We start from the raw sequence: 12,314 nt of genomic DNA, 5'->3' as shown, positions 1-12,314 counted from the left end.
AAAGCCACATTCACAATTTGCTATTTGGGCTGCAAACCCACTGATGTTACATCCATGCCGAGAGCCCATCTGTTTGAATTTTAGGTGCAGTGGTATGTAAGTGTTATCAAGCCCACTCAAAGAACACCACTAAAGACTCTGCATTTACTTTAGAGCTGTTGGTGGTGATTTAAACAGCTATGAAACACAGACTGCTCAACTGCTCCTATTTTTAACAGCTCTTGCTGAAGTTGCCCTCAGTCAAACCCTTATTTTCAGGTGACTGAAGGGCTGTCACCTTTGACAGCAGTCAAGGAAGTAATCAGGTTGGCCAGTACATAATAAAAACATAAATCTGAGTATTAATAATTAGCATTTGATTCTATCAGGCTAAAAGTGGTAGACCACTGTAGCAGCAATTCCTTATAGGGAACTATTTAACATTCAAATTATCTTTAATGAATTAACCTCAGAGTATGGCTGAGGTGCAACATCCTAAGAATCCCTTTTCCCATCTACAGTCCACTTGCAACTAATTTCACTTCACAAGCCTACCTCAATTAACATTTTTCTGTATTTCACACATGAGTAACTGCAGCACAGAAATAGGCACTCTTTTCCCAAATTTAATAGCTGAGATACCTTAATTTTTTTTTTGATTCTACAAACGAAGGAAAATAATTTCCTGCTACTATCTCTACCCAATTAAAATTCTTTTTATATTGGCTTTGCATCTCTTAGATACATGTATGAACCAAAAAGGTCCTACATTTTTCACATAATAATTACTTGGAAATGATCTGCTGTGCAGCACTCCAAAGACAAAGGGGGGTTACAATTAACAAATTCAAAAATTTGCTTTATGTTTTCCATCACTAGAGGTTTTAAAGATTTTTTTTTTTGTTTGCTTGAATGTTTTATAGGAGAAAAGAAAACCCAATCAGCATAACTATATGGTTTAGGGTTTTTTTAAATTGAAAAAGTGCAAGTTTATTGATAGTCCTGGAAAGAATGCACTGTCTTACTGGGCACTTTGCAACTACAATTACACAAATTGATGTTGTAAATTAAAGAACACTGTTGTGTAATATACCTTGTGCATTACATGGCATGGGTAGAATGACAAATATCTAATTACACGATCTCAGAGAGTTATCAAATCCCTCTCAGAGCTTGAGACTGGACAATGGCTTCCCCATCTGCATGGCAGGAGAACTGCTGCAGCCCACATGATACAGTATAGATGTAACTCTTCTTTCAGAGCTAATTTTATCTTCAAATACCACGCAGCACAAATTCTTACGTTCTACTCCTTACTGATTTTACCCTTAGTTTAGAGCTAAGCACTCTGTGCTGTGCCTGTCATCTAGAGCTTACTACTGAGTCCTTCTCGTGCTGGGACTGCTGGATTTTCTTCTCCATCTGAAGCAGCCTTGTGATGCCACAGCCCTTCGCTGTCATTTCTTCTCTGGACTACTGAATAGTGTCATAATAAAGTTACACAGATAGGGACACAGACATAATATGACTTGCCCATAGAGCTACACAGAGTTTATTTTGTATATTAATTTTTATAACAAATAGAGATATGCATGGCCTATTTGGTTACATGAGCAAAACCGTGCCCTGAAAGATGATGTTCTCATTAAGCAAAGCTGCAAGCCCAAATCTTATCTAAAGTGCTGTTTACTTTGCTGGCAGAACAGCCAGCATGCTACACAGCATAAATCTTTCACTATTGCCACTCAAATTGAGGGCACCCTTAGCAAATTCTGAAAGCTTTAAAAAAATTAAATAAGCCAGTGAGAAGAGAGTGTATATTAATAATCAATAACTACTTAATTTAGCTAACATTATAAAGTAACATTTCTAGACAGAATAAGTTTTTTCTTATCACACCATTTCTCTCCAGTGCTTGATCTTGATCTAGAAAATGCCAAATGTTGTAATATCACCCTTACCGACTTTGTACCAGCCCTTGGTCTTTGGAGTATCCTACACACTTTGGAGAGTCTAAACAGGGGTTAAAAATAAACTCTTTGCTATCATCCTATTCCCACTACCACTGATAACCAATACCACACTACATTTATACATCAATCTGTTCTGATTTCAAAACCTGTTTCAAGCCTGACTGTACTCACACAGGTTGTTGCAGGGCTCCCAGAACAACTCTGGTCTGCTTGGCCAAGTTGGGAAGAATTTTCTTACATCAAGCAGGTGCTTTCATCCCTGGGCAAGTATTCAGGGCCAAACCTTTGCATGGTGCTCCACCTGAGCTCACATACCCTCCAGACCTCTCTCTCTGCACCTTCTCATCATTTAGGAGCCCAGCCATGGTCACCCTGCTTCCACTGGTAGGACGATCAGCTGACTTACGGCCAGACTGAGCCCCAGGAGACCATTGCCTCCTATCACAGCTTACTGGTTTGCTATAGATGACAGTGCCAAGCATCTAGAGACATTTCAGGAGTTAGCCTTGAGAACACTAGGAAAGCTATACTGTGTTGTCAGGAATTATTTGTGTGACAGAGATGAATTTCCATCCTTCCAACTCATCTCTGGGGAGCACCAATAAAAATTTGGATAAATCTGTTAATGAAAAAAAAAAATAAAATTGTACCAGTTCTCAACTAAAAAGCCTCCTGAAAATTAACATTGTGAAGCATCTCATCACAGAACCATAGGGGTTGGAAGGGACCTGAAGAGATCATGGAGTCCAACCCCCGACTCGCTCTTTAATAAAGGAAGAGGGAAAGTTTGAGAATAAACTAAAGAAAATAAAATCCTTTACACCAGCTCGCTGCACTATGTCGTTGCTTACCACGTACAGACAGATCTTACGCTGATTTTGGCACCAGTAGGAAAAGGTTATTAACTCCAGCTCATCTAATAAGATCCTAGGAAAGACATTTTCTCTAGATAGCAATTTTGTCAGTAAATCAGAAGCTGATTCATGTCCCCTTTCAGCAGGGCATTTAAACTATCTCTTAATACTGAGTGTATGCTTAAGATCTGTTTGAACTCACTTAAACTGATCACTTGCTTAAATGCTAAAATGGGATTGCACTGAATACCAGTAGGCACACATATAATTAAAAAAAACCTTCTGAGATTAACAAGCATAGCTGGCAGTGTGTTTCTCATTGTCCACATTTGAGGACAAGGAGTCCTGCTTTAATTAAAAGTGATTGAGTGAAGACATTTGAATGCTCACATATTATGGCAGCGAGCACAGCACAGAACAAGAAATTAAGCCATAGTGTGAGTCACAAAACTGCATGCAGAGCTGGATTAAAACTAGAGAAAATTATGACAAATTAGTTGAAATTCTTCATGAAAACGTTATCTGCTGGCTTAAAATCAAATATTCTGACAAATTTTAGGAAAACAACACTTCCTTCATCCTTAGCATCTTTTTTCTTGCATCTGCAGGAGCTTCTCCTGCCATCACACTTTTCTGTCATGTTTCAATTGCAGCTAATGAACACTTAATATTAATTTACAGCATTCTTGTGCCTCAATATAGAAGATACGCGTGACACTCAAGGGGTAAAAGGAGACCCAGCAAGGGAGGGCCACATCTTCCAGTGTTTACTCATAAGCATGTCCCTTGACCCACTGTGATAATTGGGGTTTGCAGGTCAGCACAGGAAAATGTGACATTTTGCAGTGGTCTGGAAATCCATAATGATGGCTAATGAAAACAGCACAGAAAGGGAGGAGCCAGCATTCCTCCAAACAAGACAACAGCTTTGTACGTAAACTCAGAATCATGACTGACACAGACCAATTTAGGATTGTGACATAACTGGCACATCCACAGCTACACTGGATTTATGAAAAGACAAAGTGAACAATACCTACTCTAAGATTTCCACCACACTTGAGCTTCAAAAAGAGGCAAAGGTAAGAACAAAAGGGGTGAACAGGCTCCAATGGAAGTGGGGACAGTGCTCCTTCTTGCTCCAGACACTAGTGATGTTTCAATCACACCTATACTGAGGCCAGCATACTTGTCAGGACTAACATGCTGCTAGTGAAGGAGATACATGAAGGGAAGGATGGCCAGGATGGTTGCATGGTTTTTCCATCCTCCATTACAATTTTCTCTTTCACTTTAACCTTAATCTCATGCCCAACCAGAGGCTGTGTGGCACCTGGCACGACTGAAGGAAATACCTAACCCACCAATGCTGAGGACAAGAGTGAGAGACATCTGCGACTTCCCTTACAGGAATCACAAATTGAGAAGAAACGATTCACAATCAAATCAGGGTGTCCACAGAACTGTTTCTTCTAACAGCCTATTTCAAAAGCATATTCAAATGAACCACCCGTACACCATTTAACACTGATGTCAGAAACAACATGCGGAGCTAGCTTGATGCATTTGGCTGTGAGGAGAGGTGTATTGCTCCCATTTCTATCTGCCACCACAAAGCTGCCAGGCAAAGCAAAATGAAAAATTCCTGCTGTTTCTGCATGCCTACAAAGAAAGTACCCAATATCCATAGGTCTTTTCTTTAAGGATGCATTTTTAGTACAGATTGAATGAAAAGAAAGTACCCATTTGCCTATTTCCCCCAGCAATCACTTGCACATTAGATCAGCCCTTGGCTGCCATGGCAAAGAGTGAAATCATAACGGGGCTCGTTGCTGAGCTGCAGATAAAGCAAACAAACCCCATCCTGCCAGGCAACCGCCCCTGCTCGCATTTCAGCCACTGGTAACGGAAGACTGGGGCACGTCTTGTTGTTGGTTATCCTGCGTTGTCCAGGATAAGCCCTGGAGCCAGTGTGGTAACTCTGGATTTCCAGAGCAGTAATAGGGCTTTGATCCAATGTCACAACAGGCAGAGGCAGTGAGTCAGGCCCCAGCAGCAGCAGAATTCAACCCAGCCGGGGTCTGCTGCAGTCAGTGGAAAAACACCCACTGGCTTCAGTGGAGGCGAGTTCAGCATCTCGGTGCCAGCAGGGAAAAAAGCTCAAAAGGTCATACAGAGAAAACATAAAGGGGAAATTGTTCCAAGGCACAAGGAGCTGCTTCAATTTTTTTTGTTCAGGCTGGCCTATCAGTTTGATTTTCAGCAGAGCAATGCATCTTACCATACAGCCTCTGCTAACTAACTAGGCAGGAGCATGATCAGTTTTAAAGAAAAACATGGGTTTGTCTGCAGACAACTCAATATTTCATTGCATCAGGCCCTGTTCTCATACTATTTTTTATTGATCAGAATACCTCAAGGCTATTAAGTTTATTAATTAAATGATAATTTTTTTTCCTGGTGAGTATACAAGGAGATAAATGTCTTACAAATAAACTCAGAGCTAGCAGGCTGAGTCATGTGGTGATTTAGAAGTCATTTATCTTTTTCTCTCCCCCTCAGCAAAAAGTAATCATTGCCACAACGCTCTGCAAGTCTAATGTGGCTGTGAAATGTGCAACACAGAGAGATATTTTTCATTTCCAGCACAATTATACCAAGCTTTTATGTTATACTAATTTGTAATTGCAATACTAACAAGAGGATATGGATAGCTGCTAATCTATTTAGCACAAACTATCACCCTTCTGAAGTAGGGAGTCATCTGACCCCATCTGCTGAAGCCAACCTTTGTAGAGGCTGAATTTAGATTCAAATCTCTATTCTTCCAAGACACACAAGTTAGCATATGTCTGAACTTTCCAGTGCTTCATGGCTGTTCTGAGCCAGGCCTGGGGTTGACAGGTGATGCTTTAAAGCTTAGAGTAGCTCTTTGTGAATAACTTTCCTCCAGTGCTGTTTTTTTCCTGGGCTGAGCCACTGGAGAATGAGTTTCTTTTCCCCACCACCCACCCCAGAGCAAACAGAGAAGTTGGTCAGTTGCCTGCTAAACATGTAGTGAAAATATCAGAGTTCTTTGATCAAAGCCCCAAGCAAACTGTGAGTGCCAACACAGAAGGGAAAAGTAACAGCAAAACCTCAAAAAGCAAGTGCTGGGTATACAGAAATGAAGAAAAGGGTGTATGTCCACCCTGGAAGGGAGAAGAGGGTTCCCAGGAATACATGAGGACATCCAGATACAGCCATGGATGTAGTTCAACAACAGACACAGTTCAACTCTAAATAAAGCCTCTAGACCACAAAGAGAGCATGACACTCCCACTTACCAGTAGTTTTACTACATGGTAGCATGGCTATTGCTTTAAGTGTTTGTAACACAAAGCACAGTGAAACTGAACCCATTCCAGAATCTCTTATTTTCTTCTTGCTTCATCAACAGAACTTTAAAAAGACCATCATCAAGACAAGCACGTAGCGTGCAGGGTAATGGCTGAAAAGCCTGGGCAATCAGAAGAACAACACTGAAGAGGGAAAATAGTATGTACAGAGCACAGCCTAAATAATTGATCTGAAGCTAGACTTGTGTTCTGCAGCAAGACAAGCCAGCAGCAGTTGACATCATCTCTCTATAACTCTGCATTTACTCTAGCAGCCCACAGGGGTTTCAGACCACAGGGTGGTAGGAGGGCTGAAGCCCACAAAGATGTGCTTTGCTATTCTCGGTGAAAGGAGGTAAGAATGCAAACAATGCACCTCATTTTTTGTTCTCTTTCTCTTCAAGGCCACAGCTTCTTGTTTTTTTCAAGAATATGTTACAATATTCTTAGAAAGGTAGGCACATTGTACAGCACAAAGGGACACAGCAGCTTATGGGAGAAAAATAGCAACCTCATGTGAAACCAGACTCTGGTCTGGATCTCCTCTCTCAGCCCTCTTCCTGTGGTATGGTTTTGCTCAAGTCAAGACAGAATAAAAAGCCTTAAAAATTTGTCTCATATTTATTTTCCTTAGATCACCTGCACTTTGAATACAAAAGAGCCAAATATTTGTAAATGCTACAGAAAAGAAACTGATCTTTTAAAAATTGCAGCATTAGCTCCCATTGGTGATACCCATGGCTTCAGGTAGGCTGAACTACTTTGGTCTAAGACAACTGCTGATTTGCAATGTCTCACTCCAAACTAAAGTGTTTGCAGTACTGCTCCACTGGCCTGGAACTGGAAGTGGGGCTTAGCAGAAAGAATCATAAAGAGGCAGCAGCAGCAAAGGCACTATTCACAGGAACATATCTTAAAATAAATGATGGCACAGGAATATAGGGTAAGGACTCTAATTTTTCATCCCCTTTTTTGCAAGCAAGCAGCTGCCACAGTACCAACCTACAGGTTAAGGGACATCTGCAATTCCTTAGGGGGACCATGGATGTTGTTCCAATAACAGGTTTGACAGTAAGCTCAAGAGACCTTACTGACATCTTCCAGCTAGAAAGTAGGGCATGGTGTTAGCATGCACATGTACACCACACACATCCTTTGGCCTTAAGCATTCTCCACAAACCCACAGCCATCGTGCCTCTGCCAGCAGCAGGCAGGTCAGGCAGCTCCGTGCTCTCTAAACCAGGCTCCTTCCATCAAAGCAGCTCAGGGGTATTTCTGCAATACCCCATTCTGCTCTCCAGAGCTGTTTACTTACTGTTCCAAGACAATATCTGGTACAGATTAAAAGAACCATAAAGTGTTTAAAGAAATCAAGACCGTGAACGTCCTGTGACAGCTACACTAAGAAACAGCAATGCTGCACTGAGTGCTAGTTTGTCAACCTTTGCTACTTATGCAATTCACAGCCAATTTAATTAAAAAATATAACAGATCTGAAAGCTGCTAAAACACTTGCAATGACTATCAGTCATTTGGTAATGGTACGAAGGAGCCATCAGAAGTGAACTGTAAGCAAACTTTTTGAAGATTGAATAACAAGGGCATTACAGTCCCAGCCATTAATGTCATGTTTTTAAAAAATATTAGCTGTCCATCTCCACCTAAAAACTAAGCATTTTTATCTTCACACACATTTACAATCAAAATATGTTTATAAAAGGTACAGTAAACTTAATGGTTATGAGCCGCACATTTTGCATTCTAACCACTAAACCAGCCTCTGCTGACTCACTTCATCATTTAGTTGATTTAATACAAAGCTTTTTTCTCCCTTTTTCTGCTTCTTGCTAAGATGAATACTCTGTGTTCATTAGTAGTCAAATACAATAGCAAATATAATATCGTTGCACAGATGAACTTTTTTTATTACCAACGTTCTCATGTTTAAATTATTTCCTTCAAATAGTTGTTTCTTGTTATTCTGTTTCAGCTCATGAAGGAAGTTGACAGCAACAGCATGGACAAAGAATGCCAAATCAAGTGAAAAAATCTGGAATCAACAGACACTGTTTTCATCATTGAAGTCACATTTAGCCACACAAAACCCTTTGGAATTGCAAAGGATGCTACTGCTGGTCCTGAGCACAAATCATACTTAACTGCTTTTATTGGCTGAACACTTAAGTACTAATTTCATCACCTTTGGGGCATGGATTGGTCACAGAAAGTCTGCACAGCCCTGCTGGTCTCCCCACTAGCAGAAGGTACCCACTAGATCCAAGTCAAACAATACTGCAAGTGTTGGAAAACCTCTGAGCTTTCAGAGGTTTAGAAGGGTGGAGACTTTCAGTCCCAGAAACGTAGAGAGACTGGGAGGTCAGAACAGTATTAGCATTGTTACTGGACTGATAAGATTTCTGCAAATCAAATTCTGAATTTAATCCAGACTTGGACACATCCACAGATGTTTGTTTGATGAGATGCATTTCTCAGATCTAACTGGAGGACTTCAGATTACCTGCAAAGAGAGAGGCAAGTAGCTTTGGCTCAGAGTAACCCAGGTGGTGTGCCCTCAGCAAACTGCCAGCACAGGCTGGGAGATGTAAAAGGGAGCAGGCACTCCTGTGAGCCAGGACAGTCAGATGCAGAGCTCTCCTGGTGAGAGCTCAAATTTCCGAAATTGTCAAAAACATGAACCAAAGGAAGAAAAAAGAAAGCAGCACCTTCCTTTGATCACACAGCTCCAAGAACAGATTTTTTTTTTAACAATACTGTGTTGCATACAGAGTATATATGTATACAGAAACACAAATATATAAATATATGAAAATCAAGAGTTAATAAACCTTGTGCTTTAGATTAGCCCTTATTCATAAAGGCCCTAACCTCTGGTTTGAAATTCACTTTACACATCACAAAATAATTTTTCTGTTTAATACTAGTCCATATTACTTTGATGAATCAGTGTTGCAAAGTTAGAATATTTATATATATATAGCAGCAGATGCTGCTGTATCTCTGCACAATATAATACAACTTTATATCATATACTGCCTTTCATAACAACTGTATTCCCAAACACTGAACAGAATTAAATACAAGGAAGCAGTGGATACAGGCAGTACACAGTATAAATTATAGAAACCAGTGGTGTAAAGACACTGTATGATGAATAAATTAAGGCACTGAGCCATAAGGCCAATAAAAGAGTGAGAAAAAAATTAAGAGGCATATGCAGATGAGAAAATCTACTTTAAAAAAAAAAAAAAAAGAGACAAAAGTTGAAGAGACAGAGAGTTGATGAGGCAGAAAGATACACGGAGGCTGCTCCAGATGGTAAAAACAACAGCAAAGGTTCCTATGCTGGAATGGCAAGACTATGTACAAAGCAGCATGGGGTGGCTGCAGAGTCTGCAAAAAGACAGCAAGCAGAAAAGGGGCTGCATGAATTGCTGAGATCAGTCACTGCTTTCAGAAATAAGTAGGGACCCTGAAAAGACTGAAGAACTTGTTCTAAACGTGGACATATTGTTTAAAATACATACAAATGCACTGGGGACTGCAGAAGTGTCCTTTAGCTACTGTACTCCAGGAGCCTCTTGCCCTGCCAGGGTCATTTGCAGACACAAGGGTCAGGAGGGAACACATTACCACGTAGTCTATAGCCTTTGATTAACAAGTGGGACAGACAGACATCTACATGAACCCATGCATTGAGTGCACAAGAAATTACCTTCCTACATCACAAGCATCTGTCCAAATGTGTGGTTCATCCCCACAGTACATGCTAGATAGATACTACTGAGTATTGTCAGATTCTCCCTGTAGGCTCCACGTTTGGTTTCTATGATTGTACAGTGTAGAGAAGTTAATCCCTAAAAACACCCTGCTACCTGAATCGTTTTTTAGCACAGACTGCAATGGCTCACTAGTATCACCATATTGTTTAATATTGTGAAAAGTCAAACATGACTCTGCTATGCTACACTGTTTCTAAAATATTAATAAACAAACATTAAATAATCTCAAATTTAGCTCTTGGGCCTGCAGCTATGATATGAGTGGCAAACTGGCATAGATGTGTTGGCCAGAATTTACTCAGCTCTGAACTAAGTGGCAAAAGTGATGATAGTGCTACTTGAAGTCACCAAGCACACATATTTGTGGATCCATTTCACTCTGAAGTTGTCAGTGTGACAACAGTGCTGAAAATAAACATCCCTCTGTCGACCCCTACTAACAATCCTGCACCACCTTTAGGCTTTCAGATTAGCAAGGTCTAGTGCTCACACAGTTTCCCTCCACAGTGCCATTTTCAAGCTGAGAATGACAGCAGTGACACTTTTAAATCTTGTTCATCTCCTTTCCATATCCAGCTTTATTTCCCCACCCATTATCTGTAGTGTCTGCCAGTCCACTCCCAAGAAAATTTTGGTATAACAAAACAGGATTTAGCTACAATGCTTGTACATGTGGTCTTGCACACCTCAGAAGACCCAAACATATAAATGCTGTGCTTAACACTCATCAGATCCAATAAAGCTGTAAATGAAAAGAAATTGAAGGGACTATGTGCCTAGGAACAAAGCTAAATTAAGTAGCAAGTGTTTGTAAGATCAAGACCTAAGCCACTAGCTCCAACAAGGTGGAATCAGTCACTCTGGTACAGCTGGGCATTCAGTGGCCAGAAATGAGCTCCATTCTTATGCAGAAGCCCAGTAAATAACCTACAGGTAATTTAAAAGCTCTCAAGAGGGCACACAGGAAAAGCTCAAGTCACTTACTGAATTAGTGGTGGGACTCTGTATGGTGGCTAAACATCCATCTCTGGTGTCAGCTATGGAAGGCAGTAAATGTAAACTATCCAGTGAGCCCAAACAAAACCGTGCAAAGAATTGGTAGCAATATAGGTTCACTTTTCTGGCTATCTCCTACCTTTTGAATTCAGGCATCTTGTTTTAACCTGTGATACTTTGGACATTCTGCCATTATAACCTATAAGTAACCAACGTGGGTAAGCCAAGTACGTAACTCAAGCATTTTAGGTCAGATGCTTATTTTATGCTCAGCTTTGAGGTCAACTGGTTATTACAAAGAGTCTGCATTACACAAATGCTGTATCATTTGCTACTGGGTCATATTCCTATCAATGTGACAGTGCAGAGTATGAAATACAATATGAATGGATGCACTAAAAAATGACAAATCAAACAAACAATCAGTCTCTTGAAGACAGGACAGTGCCAGTTTATATGAAATAGCCCTTGGGAAAAAGTTACATTATTCATCTGTAACCTAACTTGGCACTTAAATAAACTTCATTTAACTACTAGCAGTCAGACATCATTAATTTGCTTTACTTTTACTTCTCAAATAAAATTCCCATTAGTGGACCTCTGGATTGACTATTTAATGGCAGAGGGTTTTAAAGAGCACACAAATGTCATGTGTGCCCAATGCCTGTGCAATATAAACACAGGACAACCCCATAACTAGAAGAATTCTATGTTTTCACAATGAATTTAGGGTACTGTCAGTCACAATCCTTTGCTTGGAACACGCTGCTGAGATACCAGCTGAGATCCCCAGACTGAGCAGGAGTTTGGGCTGTCAGAGCAGTCCTCTTCAAAAAAGGTTAGGTCTTTCTCTGAGTCATAGGCAAGAACATGATGCTGTTCTTATGAAACTTAGAGTAATCTCTGTCCAAAAAGACAGAAAAAACACACTATTTATCAAAACTAGAAGCAAGATACAAGCAATCGTGGCTAGGTGCATGCATAATTTGGAAAAAAGAAATCATCAACCAGAAATAATCCTCTGTAGGTAACCTGGCTGCATTTATTCAATCTGATTGAGCAGAAAAAGCATTATTAAAAGAATTAACACATCCCATCCTGAGATTTATTTCTATGGAACCAACTTGTGGGTGAGATCATGTAAGAATTGATTTTTCTGCCTTCCTTAAAAAATAAGGTTATGTAGGGACTAAAAATCATTACCTGAGATGTCCAGAAAGTCTTAAGCAAAACTAAATCATACGTACAATTCACCCAGCACATGTATACATCTGATCAAGAGGAGGTAAGAGTTGCTGTAATGGAGAAATTACTAAATGCTTCAAATTTTTAAAA

The 12,314-nt window shown here is 40.2% G+C and overlaps 1 protein-coding gene across 1 annotated transcript in view; it reads right to left on the bottom strand.

Annotated features, from left to right (window-relative positions):
* FHIT (fragile histidine triad diadenosine triphosphatase) overlaps positions 1-12,314 on the bottom strand; it is a 570,515-nt gene that overhangs the window by 21,356 nt on the left and 536,845 nt on the right. The window lies entirely within an intron of this gene.

The sequence above is a fragment of the Gallinula chloropus genome (assembly GCF_964237585.1).
Source record: "Gallinula chloropus genome assembly, chromosome: 12".
In the NCBI taxonomy this organism is placed as follows: Eukaryota; Metazoa; Chordata; class Aves; order Gruiformes; family Rallidae; genus Gallinula; species Gallinula chloropus.
The sequence above is the reverse complement of the archived record's forward strand: the minus strand, read 5'-3'. Positions and strand labels throughout refer to the sequence as shown.